General features: G+C 37.8%; 1 pseudogene; it reads left to right on the top strand.

Moving 5' to 3' along the window:
* The first annotated feature begins 1,607 nt into the window (after positions 1-1,607).
* Positions 1,608-2,940, top strand: LOC125921355 (tubulin alpha-1A chain-like; annotated as a pseudogene).
* The last annotated feature ends 7,983 nt before the right edge of the window (positions 2,941-10,923 follow it).

Raw genomic sequence — 10,923 nt, 5'->3', positions numbered from 1 at the left:
TTATTACATTTCTCATTCATGTTTTTCTTATTTTCTTATTGTTTTTCTCATGGTTTTCCTGGTCTTTGGTAGAATAGATGATTTTCTATTTTATGCTGGATATTTTGATTATTAGGAGACTCTTAATTGTACTTAAATCTTCTTTTTTAGCTGATATTTGCCCTTTTAGATTTAGTAGGTGAACTCTGGTTCACTTTTGTGGGGCTTAGTTTCACTGACAGGTTTTCAGAGCCCTTGCAATGCTGTTCTGGTCTCCTTCATTCTTCTGTTGCCATTGGAGCTCCGGATCAATCCTTGCTGGTGTCATCTGTGGAGACAGAGTACCTCCCTTGGCTGCCCAGTTTTGTGGGTTCCTTTTGTTGGGGGTGGGAGAGCCCAATTTGTTGGGCCTGAATTTCCTTATCCCACTGGGTGGAGGGCAGGTAAATACAGGTCTCTGGGATGCTGCCCCGATGGGCAGTCAGTCTGCCTGCTGGTGCCCTAGCTGTGAAGTGAGGGTTGAGTTGACCCATTGTGTGGCTAAGTTCAGTGGATCAAACTACTGCTAGGACCAGGCTGTGAGGGGAGACTGATAGGGCAACTCACAACCTTTGTAAGCATAAAAAAGACACGAGAAAGGCAGAGACCTTTAGTTTTTAAAATGTGGTCCCTGAACCAGCAGCAACAGCATCAAGGAGACACTGGTAGGAAATGCAAATGAAAACTGATTTAGACCTGAGTAGGTCAGAAACTTTGGGGTGAGGCCCAGAAAAAGGTGTTTTAAACAGTTGCTTCGGGTGACAGAAAGTTTGAGAACTGTGGCATAGACAATGGCTATAATTAAAGTGAATATGGCCTCCTAGGGCCCTCTTCTGCTCCTTACAGAGATGTCCCCAGAATGGTCTTAAATGGGAAAAAGAATCTTCCAAGTACTATTTATGAAAATGTTTCATAAATATTTCTTCCACAAATACTCTTCTCTACCCAAGCTAGAAGAACCACATTAGCAATTTGAAAAAAACACATAAAATAATAACATCAAATAATTATTTGAAACTGCCACATAAGACAATAATTATCCCATTCAAAAAGCCACATAAAAAATTTATGGGCTATTTTTTTATTCTTCACCTATGTTTTTTCATCCTAAATAATCTTGCAAAACCTGTTGTCTTTTTAGACTTTTGAAAAACAAACAAAATGAACAAGCAAGACTTTTGAGAGGCAATAGTATAGATTGGTTAAGAATATACACTCCAGAGCCAAACTGCCTGGGTTCAAACCCGGCCTCCATCACCTATCAATTGTGAAACTGTTCACTTTATGTAAGAATTAAATGAGAAAGTAGACGTACAAGCATACAACTATGCTCTATAAATGATGGCTATTAAGGCACTAATATCCAGTAGATACCAGCCATGTGGAAAATGCTTTAAATTGCTTTTCTAGTAATTGAGGCAGGTATATGTGATTTTAGCCACACTCCTATTGTGTATTTTATCTTCTCTGCAGGTAAAAGAATGTTAGTTTGGAGTTTCTCTAACATCAACTGCCTAAGTGTCATGCTCTAACAAGCAACAACTTCTCTTCCTCTCTGCCATCTGCTTGGCAGCTGCAAAGCAGCAACCATGCATGAATGCATCTCCATCCATGTTGGCCAGGCTGGTGTCCAGATTGATAGGGACTGCTAGGAGGTCTATTGCCTGGAACACGGCATCCAGCCCAGTGATCAGATGCCAAGTAACAAGACCACTGGAGGAGGAGATGACTCCTTCAACATCAAGAGCTCTTCAGTGAGACAGGTGCTGGCAAGCATGTGCCCAGGGCAGTGTTGGTAGACCTGGAATCCACAGTCATTGATGAAGTTCGCACTGGCACCAATAGCCAGCTCTTCCACCCTGAGCAGCTCATCACAGGCAAGGAGATGCCACCAATAACTATGCCCAAGGGCACCACAACATTGACGAGGAGATTACTGACCTTGTCTTGGACCGATTTCAGAAATTGGCCAACCAGTACACAGATCTACATGGGCTTCTTGGTTTTCCCCAGCTTTGGAGGGGGAACTAGTTCCTCTGCTGATGAATCATCTCTGTGGATTATGGCAAGAAGTCCAAGCTAGAGTTCTCCAATTTTCCAGCCCCACAGGTTTCCACAGCTGTAGCTGAGCCGTACAATTCCATCCTCACTGTCCACAACAACCTGGAGCACTCTGATTGTACCTTCAGGGTAGACAGTGAGGCCATCTATGACATCTGTTGTAGGAGCCTTGATATTGAACACCCAACCTACAGTAGCCTATATAGGTTGATAGATTAAATTGTGTCCTCCATCACTGCTTCCCTCAGATTTGATGGAACCCTGAATGTCGGTCTGACAGAATTCCAGATGCATCTGGTGCCCTATCCCCACATCTACTTCTCTCTGGCCACATATGCTCCTGTCATCTCTGCTGAGAAAGCCCACCACAAACAGCTTTCTATAGCAGAGATCACCAATGAATCCTTTGAGCCAGCCAGCCAGATGGTGAAATGTGACCTTCGCCATGGTAAACACATGGCTTATTGCCTGTTGTACCATGGCAACATGGTTCCCCAAAGATGCTAATGCTGCCATTGCCACCATCAAGACCAAGTGTACCACCCAGTTTGTGGACTGATGCCCCATTGGCCCCAATGTTGGCATTAATTACCAGTTTCCCACTGTGGTACCTGGTAGAGACCTGGCCAAACTACAGCAGGATGTGTGCATGCTGAGCAGCATTGCTGAGGCCTGGGTCTGCCTGAACCACACGTATGACCTGATGTATGACAAGTGTGCCTTTGTTCACTGGTATGTGGATGAGGGTATGAAGGAAGGAGAGTTTCCCAAGGCCTGTGAGGACATGGCTGCCCTTGAGAAGGATTATGAGGTGGTTGGTATGGATTGTGTTGAAGGAGAGGAAAAAGAACAAGTTTAAAAAGTCACATAGGTGCTGCTTTTACAGGGAAGCTTAGTCTGTTTTAAACATTGAAAAGTGTGCTCTGATCAGTTAATTTGTATGTAGCAGTATATACTCTCACATACAATTACTGGCCTATATTTTAAAATACAATGCTTTATTATAGACCCAAGCTGTCCATTTCTCTGATGAGTTTGAATGAAGTATTCCCTGTCTTAAATGGAAAGAAAGAAAGAAAGAAAGAAAGAAGGAAAGAAAGAAAGAAAGAAAGACAAAAGAACAGAAAAAAGAAAAGAAAAGAAAAGAAAAAAGAAATCAAGAATGAATGGCAATATTGGTTTGGGTTATAGGAGTATAATCATATCATGTGTCATAGTTAAGCTAATTTACACAAAAATGGTGAAAGCTATGGTTACAACCTGATTAGTATACTGCACTAAGTGGATTATTCAATTGTACAGTCTTCTGGATATATTTTGTTCTTCCTCTACATATATCTTATCCCTGAGAATACTTTATCAGTGTAACCGTTTATAGGTCTGATAACCAAAACAGAATGTTAAGTTTCATAAGTATAATACCTTACACAAATTGATGTCCCCAGCACTACAGTATACAGTGTGTGACATAGAATAGGTACTCAAAAAATGTCTGTGGAACTGAACTTAAACAAACAAACTCTTATGGCAGTCATCCATTTAAAGCCAATGAATCCTATTTTTGTTTTTTTCCCTCTGATACTCTTTTTGGCCCCTCTGATTTATAAAGAACCTAGAAACATTAAGAATTGATGTTTAAAGAGTCTTTTCAAACTTTTAAATCCCACTAAATCTGTTGCTGCAAGTTTTTTGTTACTTCCTTACATAGTTCCTATGTTCAAACTTTGAAGATTTTCTCAATCTTGCATTATTGGCTGTCGGGAACATCTATCCAAAATCCCCCAGTGCTTCCAGTTACAACCCCAAAACTCATTATTTCCCTCTATCTTCACTTTTTTTTTCCTTATGTGCAACACTGTCATCTCTTGGAAGTTGCTCAAATTCTGCACCCATTCTTCATCCCCACTGCATGGTATATGCACGTATCATATTGCTTGGTTTAGACATTTTTGATGCGTGACAATCATCTTGTTATACAAAACTTATGTTTTTCAGTTCATACAGCATACTGGTCCCAAATGATCTCCCTAACCATTGCCCTCCATACTGCCCACTGTACATCGGGGCCCTTCATATAAACACAAGGGTCTTGAGTTTGCCCTCTGTTAAACTTACTTGTCTCATATGCTGATACCCTGCTCACTCAACACTTCTCAACAAACACCAAGTGCAATTCCTTATTTAGAATGAGTGTTTCCATTTTGGATGCCAGAGTATTTTCTTTTTAGTCCTCAGCAACTAGATTCCTCACTTCAGAAATGTTTTCCTAAGCTTACAGATAAAATTAATCACTCTTAGCCTTGCACTTTCAGGTAGCTTCTCTGTGTTTCTATTGCCTCATTTGTCACATTGTCACTTATTTGTTTACATGTCTTTTTCCCCTGGTAGGAGATAGCCCCTGTGTCTGATTCACTCTGAGAATCCCAGCACGCAGCAAAGCTCAATGAAATTTTTTAATTGAATTGAATAATCTCTTCAGTATTGCCTTTATACATACAACACTTTAGCAGTTTCTTGAAAGCAATTTTCAAATGTTATTCTTCCATATACCCTTACCCTAATCACCCTGCTTTCCATGTAGATAGTGATTTAAAAAAACAAAATCAAAATTAAAGTTGTTTATGTTCACAAATGTACACACTTTCTTAGCATTAAATGAAATATCAGAATACCTGGTTCAGTGACACCATTGGTGGTGGTGGTATCATCATACCTGCAAGGCCTTGGGACCTCATTCATGTTAGAAAATTTCATTCAAAATGATTTCATCAGCCATATTTCAGGAGGGGATTTATTCCCACTTTAAGATTGGCTCCATAAGGACTAGATAAAAACTGTATGGCTAACTTTGATTTCTCCTAGAAAAAAGTTTCTAATATTGTTTTTCTTATTACGAATGAATATGGACTTTTTTGGAGAAAAATTTAAAAACACAATCACAAAGAATGTAAAAAGCAAGGAAGTGTATTCCTAATGATTGAGACAGCTGCTACCAACACCTTGGTAGACAAGACTTTTCTAGGGAATGTGTATATCCTGCTGCAGTAAATGCTGCCATTTACTAAACACCTACTCCATGCCAAGCTATCTACATATTTAGCCCAGATGTCAGCTCAGCCCATTTTGGCTCTTAACGTCTTTGTTGGATTGAGCTGAACTCCCGCTCTAGAGCCTAGGACAATTCTACACCTTATTCATTTTTATGAATTTTAGAGAAATTGGTCCTGTGCCTTTGCAAATTGTCCCGGTTTTCATCTTATGTCAATCCAATTCCACAGTTTTAAATTGATCCATTATAATTCCCTCTTAGATATTTTTGTTTGTCCTGCCTTGCTTCAACCAGAGACCACCCAGCCTTTCTCCTTCTGGCCTTTCTCCAGCCCATGATCTCATCCTCTACCCACTTATTTTTATTTTAGGCTCCACACTCTCCTTCCAAAGTTATTTTTAGAGATACTCACGTTTATTTCCTCTTCTTAAGCCTATGACTTAAAGATAATCTTTTGTCAATTAAACCTGACCTCTGGGTTTTATCCTGTACCACAAATGTATTGATATTTCTTCTAAATAAGAAGAGTAATTAACCAAATAATTCTAGAGGGTAATACTTTTTTCATATCCTTATATAGTATAATATTGTTTAATTCTCACAACATATAATGAAGGTACAATTAGCTCTATTTTACAGGTGAACCAAATGGAGAATAAAATGGATAAGTTATAATAGTGTTTTTAAATGTCTTCTAATACATCCCCACTAGTATATGATTCCTAAAGGTAGAACTTATGTCCTCTTCTCATTTTTATCTTCAGTGTCTAATCAGGGGATGAAATATAGTAGGTAGGCAATAAATATTTTTTAAATAAACAAAATCACATGAGAATAAGTCCTATTATCCTTTATTACAGTTCTCATGTTGGTTGACATAACAATAGCTTTTGACACTGTTGATGGCTACCCACGCCATAAAGCACTGCCTCCACTTAACTCCCAGAACACTTGCTTCCCTGGCAGCTCGTCAGTATCCTTTGCTGGTTTTTCTCCCTTACTTAAAACCTTGCAACACCCCAGGGCTGTGTCCTTGGTTATCCTCGCTCTTCAATTTACACTAAAGATATTGGTGATTCCATCCAGTCTCATAGCTCTCTCTATATATCAACAATATGCTGGGGACTCTCATTTCTAGGTACAGTCTTGAACTGCCCAAACTTAACTCTGTTAATCCCACAGACCTATCAACACTGTTGGCCAGCTTAACCCAACAACCTTATACTCACCTTATGATTTCTCTCTCACTCCATACCCAATACCTTTAGAAAATCTATTGGCTCTAATATATTCAGCACTCAATTTATCACCACCTCCTCAGCTACCATTCTAAGGTTGAGCCACCATTACTCCTCTTCCAAATAACTACAATGGCTTCCAACTGTTCTGCTTGCTTCTTTCTTTGACACTCCATATACTATTCTTACCACATCAGCCAGAGTGTTTCTGTTACCCCTTTGTTCAAAACACTTTATAATCCTGATTTACACAAATAATAACCATAAAAAACACATTTCTAAAATAATTGGGGGAAATGTGAATGCTTACTGGATATTTGTTAACACCAAGATTTTTATTTTTAGGTATAATAGTGGCTTTATGATTATGTTTAAGACAATGAAGGTCTTTTCTTTCAAAGATATTACCAAATAGTTATAAGCCAAATGATACGATGTCTTGATTCTGCTTTAAAATAATCAGGAATTGAAGGACTGAGCAGGGATACAGAAGAAATAAGAATGGTCTTATATCAACATTTTAACTGGATGATGAGGCTCAATTGTACTATCTCTCTACTTTTACATATGCTTGAAATTTTCTATAATAAAGAGGAAAGAAAAATAATTCTCTAATGAATCTCCTTTTCACTCATGGTAAAAGCTAAAATCCCTTCCTGATTGTCCACCCCCCACCCATTTTTCTCACTGACTTCATTTCCTCCTGTTCCTTGAATTGCTCTTTATACTCCAGCCTCTCTGCTGTTCATCAAACATTATCAGGCACAATTCCACCTTAGGACTTGTGCTCTAGATATTTTTATCTGTTTATATCTTCCTATCTCTTTCAACTCCTTTGAGATTTTGCTCACATATTAACATCTCAGTGAGATCTTGAATACCCTATCTAATAATGCAATTTGTCCCCTACTCCCACCAAACTCCCAATCCTTACGTTTCTCCTTCTTTCTCCATATCGTTCATAACTTTTTTATAGTCTTTGCCATATTTATTATGTTTATTATTTGTTGAATACCTCCCCCCAGTAAGATGTAAATTCCCAAAAGTAGTGGTTTTCATAAGTTTTTTTTCTCAGACATAGAAAATGGCAGGAATTCAACAAATATTTGTTAAAAGAATGAACCAATAGGCTGACACCGGTAGAACACAGATTCAAACCAGAGTGAGCTGTTTCCAAAGCCAATGTTCTCAAATGCTAGTTCATGAATTATCACTTGTTAAAATGTCTCAAGTTACTGGCCAGTAAACCTCTATAAAATTCTGTATCATCGACTGACTACTAACTGGTATAGAATACAGCATTTCCCTATTTCAATATAAAGCCAATTATAAAGTTTTCTGCAATGCAGTATATAAACCCTGTGCCTCTTCCATCAGTCCCGTAGTTAGAATGTCCCCCAAAAGTGGCAACACACGGCCAAACCAGACTTTCTCTTCTTAAGAGATTGCTTATATTCCTGGCAATAGAATTTCAATGAATACCAAACACTCTACCTAATATTCTTGGCTCTAAGCAGGAATCCATTGATTTTGCTTCTTAAAACTTCTCTGGAGTTTGGAATTTAGTATGTGAGCAATCTTTTCCATCTAGGCATAAGAGTGCTCTTCATTTAAAGGCATTTGACAATCAGGTAAGTGGGGTCTGGCCACTTGCTCAAATCTGTCTGTACTTCAAACTCGACATGGTAAATATGAAACTCATCATCTCTCCATAATTCAAATCACCTACTCATGCTCCTCTGACTTTTTCATTTCTGAGAATGACATCACTAATCTTATAACCAACAACTGCTTCAAAGACTCAAGTCACTTTTGATTTTGCTTCTCCTCATCAACTCATCAACTGTCACATCCAATGAAAGCAACTCCAGCAAAGGTCTTACATTCATTTTCTTTCTGTCATTTTCTTCCCTTACTTCCACCCAAGTTAACCACTGCCTATCATTTAGACATTGGCAATAGTCTCCTGCCTGGACTCCCAAAACTACATCTGTATCCTATATACTCAGCCAAATCTTTCTTACTAAAGTAAAACTGTGGCTATCTACTCTCTTGTTCATAATGCTTCAGGGTAATGGTCCTTATTATTTAGGAAGTAGCTCAAAAAAATGTGTATATCATTTAAATTAACATTTTATTCTATTTCTGAGATCTGGAGCCCATTTATTGGTTTAACTGTCAGTGAACTACTGGTAAGGACTTGTTATAAAGACCCATTACAGCACACCCCCACTAGACACTACCAGCTAGGTTGATCAACTATGATTGCCTAATAAATTACTCTAAAGTGCAATGACTTAGAATTAAGCAATTCTTTCTCTCACTTACATATCTGTGAGTCAGGTGGGATAGCTTTGCTTCAGGTTGAAGTTTTGTTGGCTTTGGATCAACACTGAACATTGGGTCCAGATCTGCTCTATGTATCACTCATACTCTTTTAAAAAACAAACCATCCTTGGGGCTTTATCTCTTATGTTAGTTTTATGGCATAAGGCAAGCCAAAGTATGTAAGCACATCTAAACTTGAATCACACCTGATCATGTTCCATTTGGCAAAGAAAATTCCATAGCTGAATCCCAAGCCCAAACAAGATCTGGTCAGAGAAATATGCTCTGGCACAAGACAGAAGAGAAGGTAAATTTAACTTCAATGTATCACAACAGCCTTATATACTTACTACTCCCTTTCATGTTTGATGACTGCTGGTAATGAACATGATTTTAACTATGATGATGACTGTGAATCAATAATTATGGTAATTCCTTATAAAAATAAAAATAAATATTATCATTTTAAGGTAATTTTAGCATGTATCTAAATACATTGTGTTATTTGTATATATCACATCATTCAAAGGACAGTTACTTTTCTTCAGATAAGTCCCATATTTCTCTTATATTTTGTTTTATTTGCTTAGTATGTTTTTTTTCTACTTTCATTACTTACAAAAGTTATCAACATTTTATGATCTATTTCAAACGTCACCTTTTCTCTGAAACCTATTCTGTTTTAACTAATGAGATCTACCCACATTGAAATTTCACGGCAGTTTAAAAAAACTAAATCATGACATTCCAATTCTGTCCCATCTCAGCCAATTTATGTTCCTATTCTCACTCTAAGAATGAAGCTCATTGAGAATAGTACACCTGCCATGCTCTTTGTTTCTCCCACTAGACCTTAGCAGTGATCTGCACTGGGCATTGTCTACTGAAGTTAGTTATAGGCAGGATGCTTCCAGGAGTCCCAAGCCCCTTTCTGCAGCAACCTCACTGATTTCTGTGTGACTTTGAAAAAGTCACATAACCTCTCAGTGCCCCATTTGCTCCAGCTGTAAAAATCAGAAGAACCATGCTTATCGTCAGGCTGTCTAATGATTCAGAGGCATTGTTAAGGATTAATGAGATAGAATAAAGCTCTCTGAGTCCTCTAAAGAAAGGTGCAATAGAGGAACAAATGAGTTATTATTATCTATTAGTAGCACCTTGCATAAAATTCTCCCCAACCCTGAAAATAAATTAGATAATTTTTGCAGAACAATTAACTCTTTCGGTCCATTAGGCAATGCATTAGCACATTAAATTTAATAATAAGAACTTACATATTCCATTTGCAAAGTGCATTCATAAATACATTATCTAATTTCACCTTCACAAAAATTTTATGGAATGAGCAGAGCAAGTGTTATTATCTGAAATCTGCATGTGAGGAAACTGAGGCTCAGGAATATTAAGTGGCTGTGCAAGTTTGAACAATTAGTAAATGATAAAGCCAAAATTCGAAATCATTGTTTTGACTATAAAGTCAGATGCACTCCCACCTTATCACACAAGAGTAAATATAACTATTAATACAGTGTGTAAAAATGTTCTGCAATGTCAATAATACCAGAAATAAAAATAGAACGTACAAACATTAACTTTTTTTCAATGTTCAACTCTGAAAAGGTAGAATGAATGGATTCAAATAACGTTTACTGGTAAGTTAAAATGGTATGACCAACTTCAAAATCCATTAATTCACTTAGCAGGTATTTATTGCCTTGCTGATGTGCTAGGCATGCTGAGGATAACGTGGTTCCTGCCTCTGAGAGCTTACACTTCAGTGGAAGCAAAGAGAGAGTCAATATGCAATGAATAAGCAAGTGATTTCAGATAGTGAAAAACTAAGTAATGAAAATCAAAGGATGTTGGTATAGAGAACTATGGAAATAAGTATTTTAGACACACTTATTAGGGAGAATCCCTGAAGAGGTCAGATTTGAGCTGCACTCCGAACAATGAGGGGTTTGCCATGGAAAGATAAAGGAGAAGAACCTTAAAGGATAAAGGGATGTGCAATAGCCCCGGAACAGGACAGAACATGGCCTTGTAGAGAGTTAGTGTGAGAGTTCAGGCTGGGAAAAACTAAAAACCAGTTATTTCTTAAGGCGGGGCGGTGGGGGGAAGGGATGTAATTCTATTGATCTAAACTTACACTGACAAAGAATAAAGAATAACAAAGCTCCAAAAGTCTTTTGTATCTTCCTTGCTCATACGATGTAAAATGTAGAAAAA

The sequence above is a fragment of the Panthera uncia genome, chromosome C2 (assembly GCF_023721935.1).
Source record: "Panthera uncia isolate 11264 chromosome C2, Puncia_PCG_1.0, whole genome shotgun sequence".
In the NCBI taxonomy this organism is placed as follows: Eukaryota; Metazoa; Chordata; class Mammalia; order Carnivora; family Felidae; genus Panthera; species Panthera uncia.
This window is presented reverse-complemented; position numbering and strand designations above follow the sequence as displayed.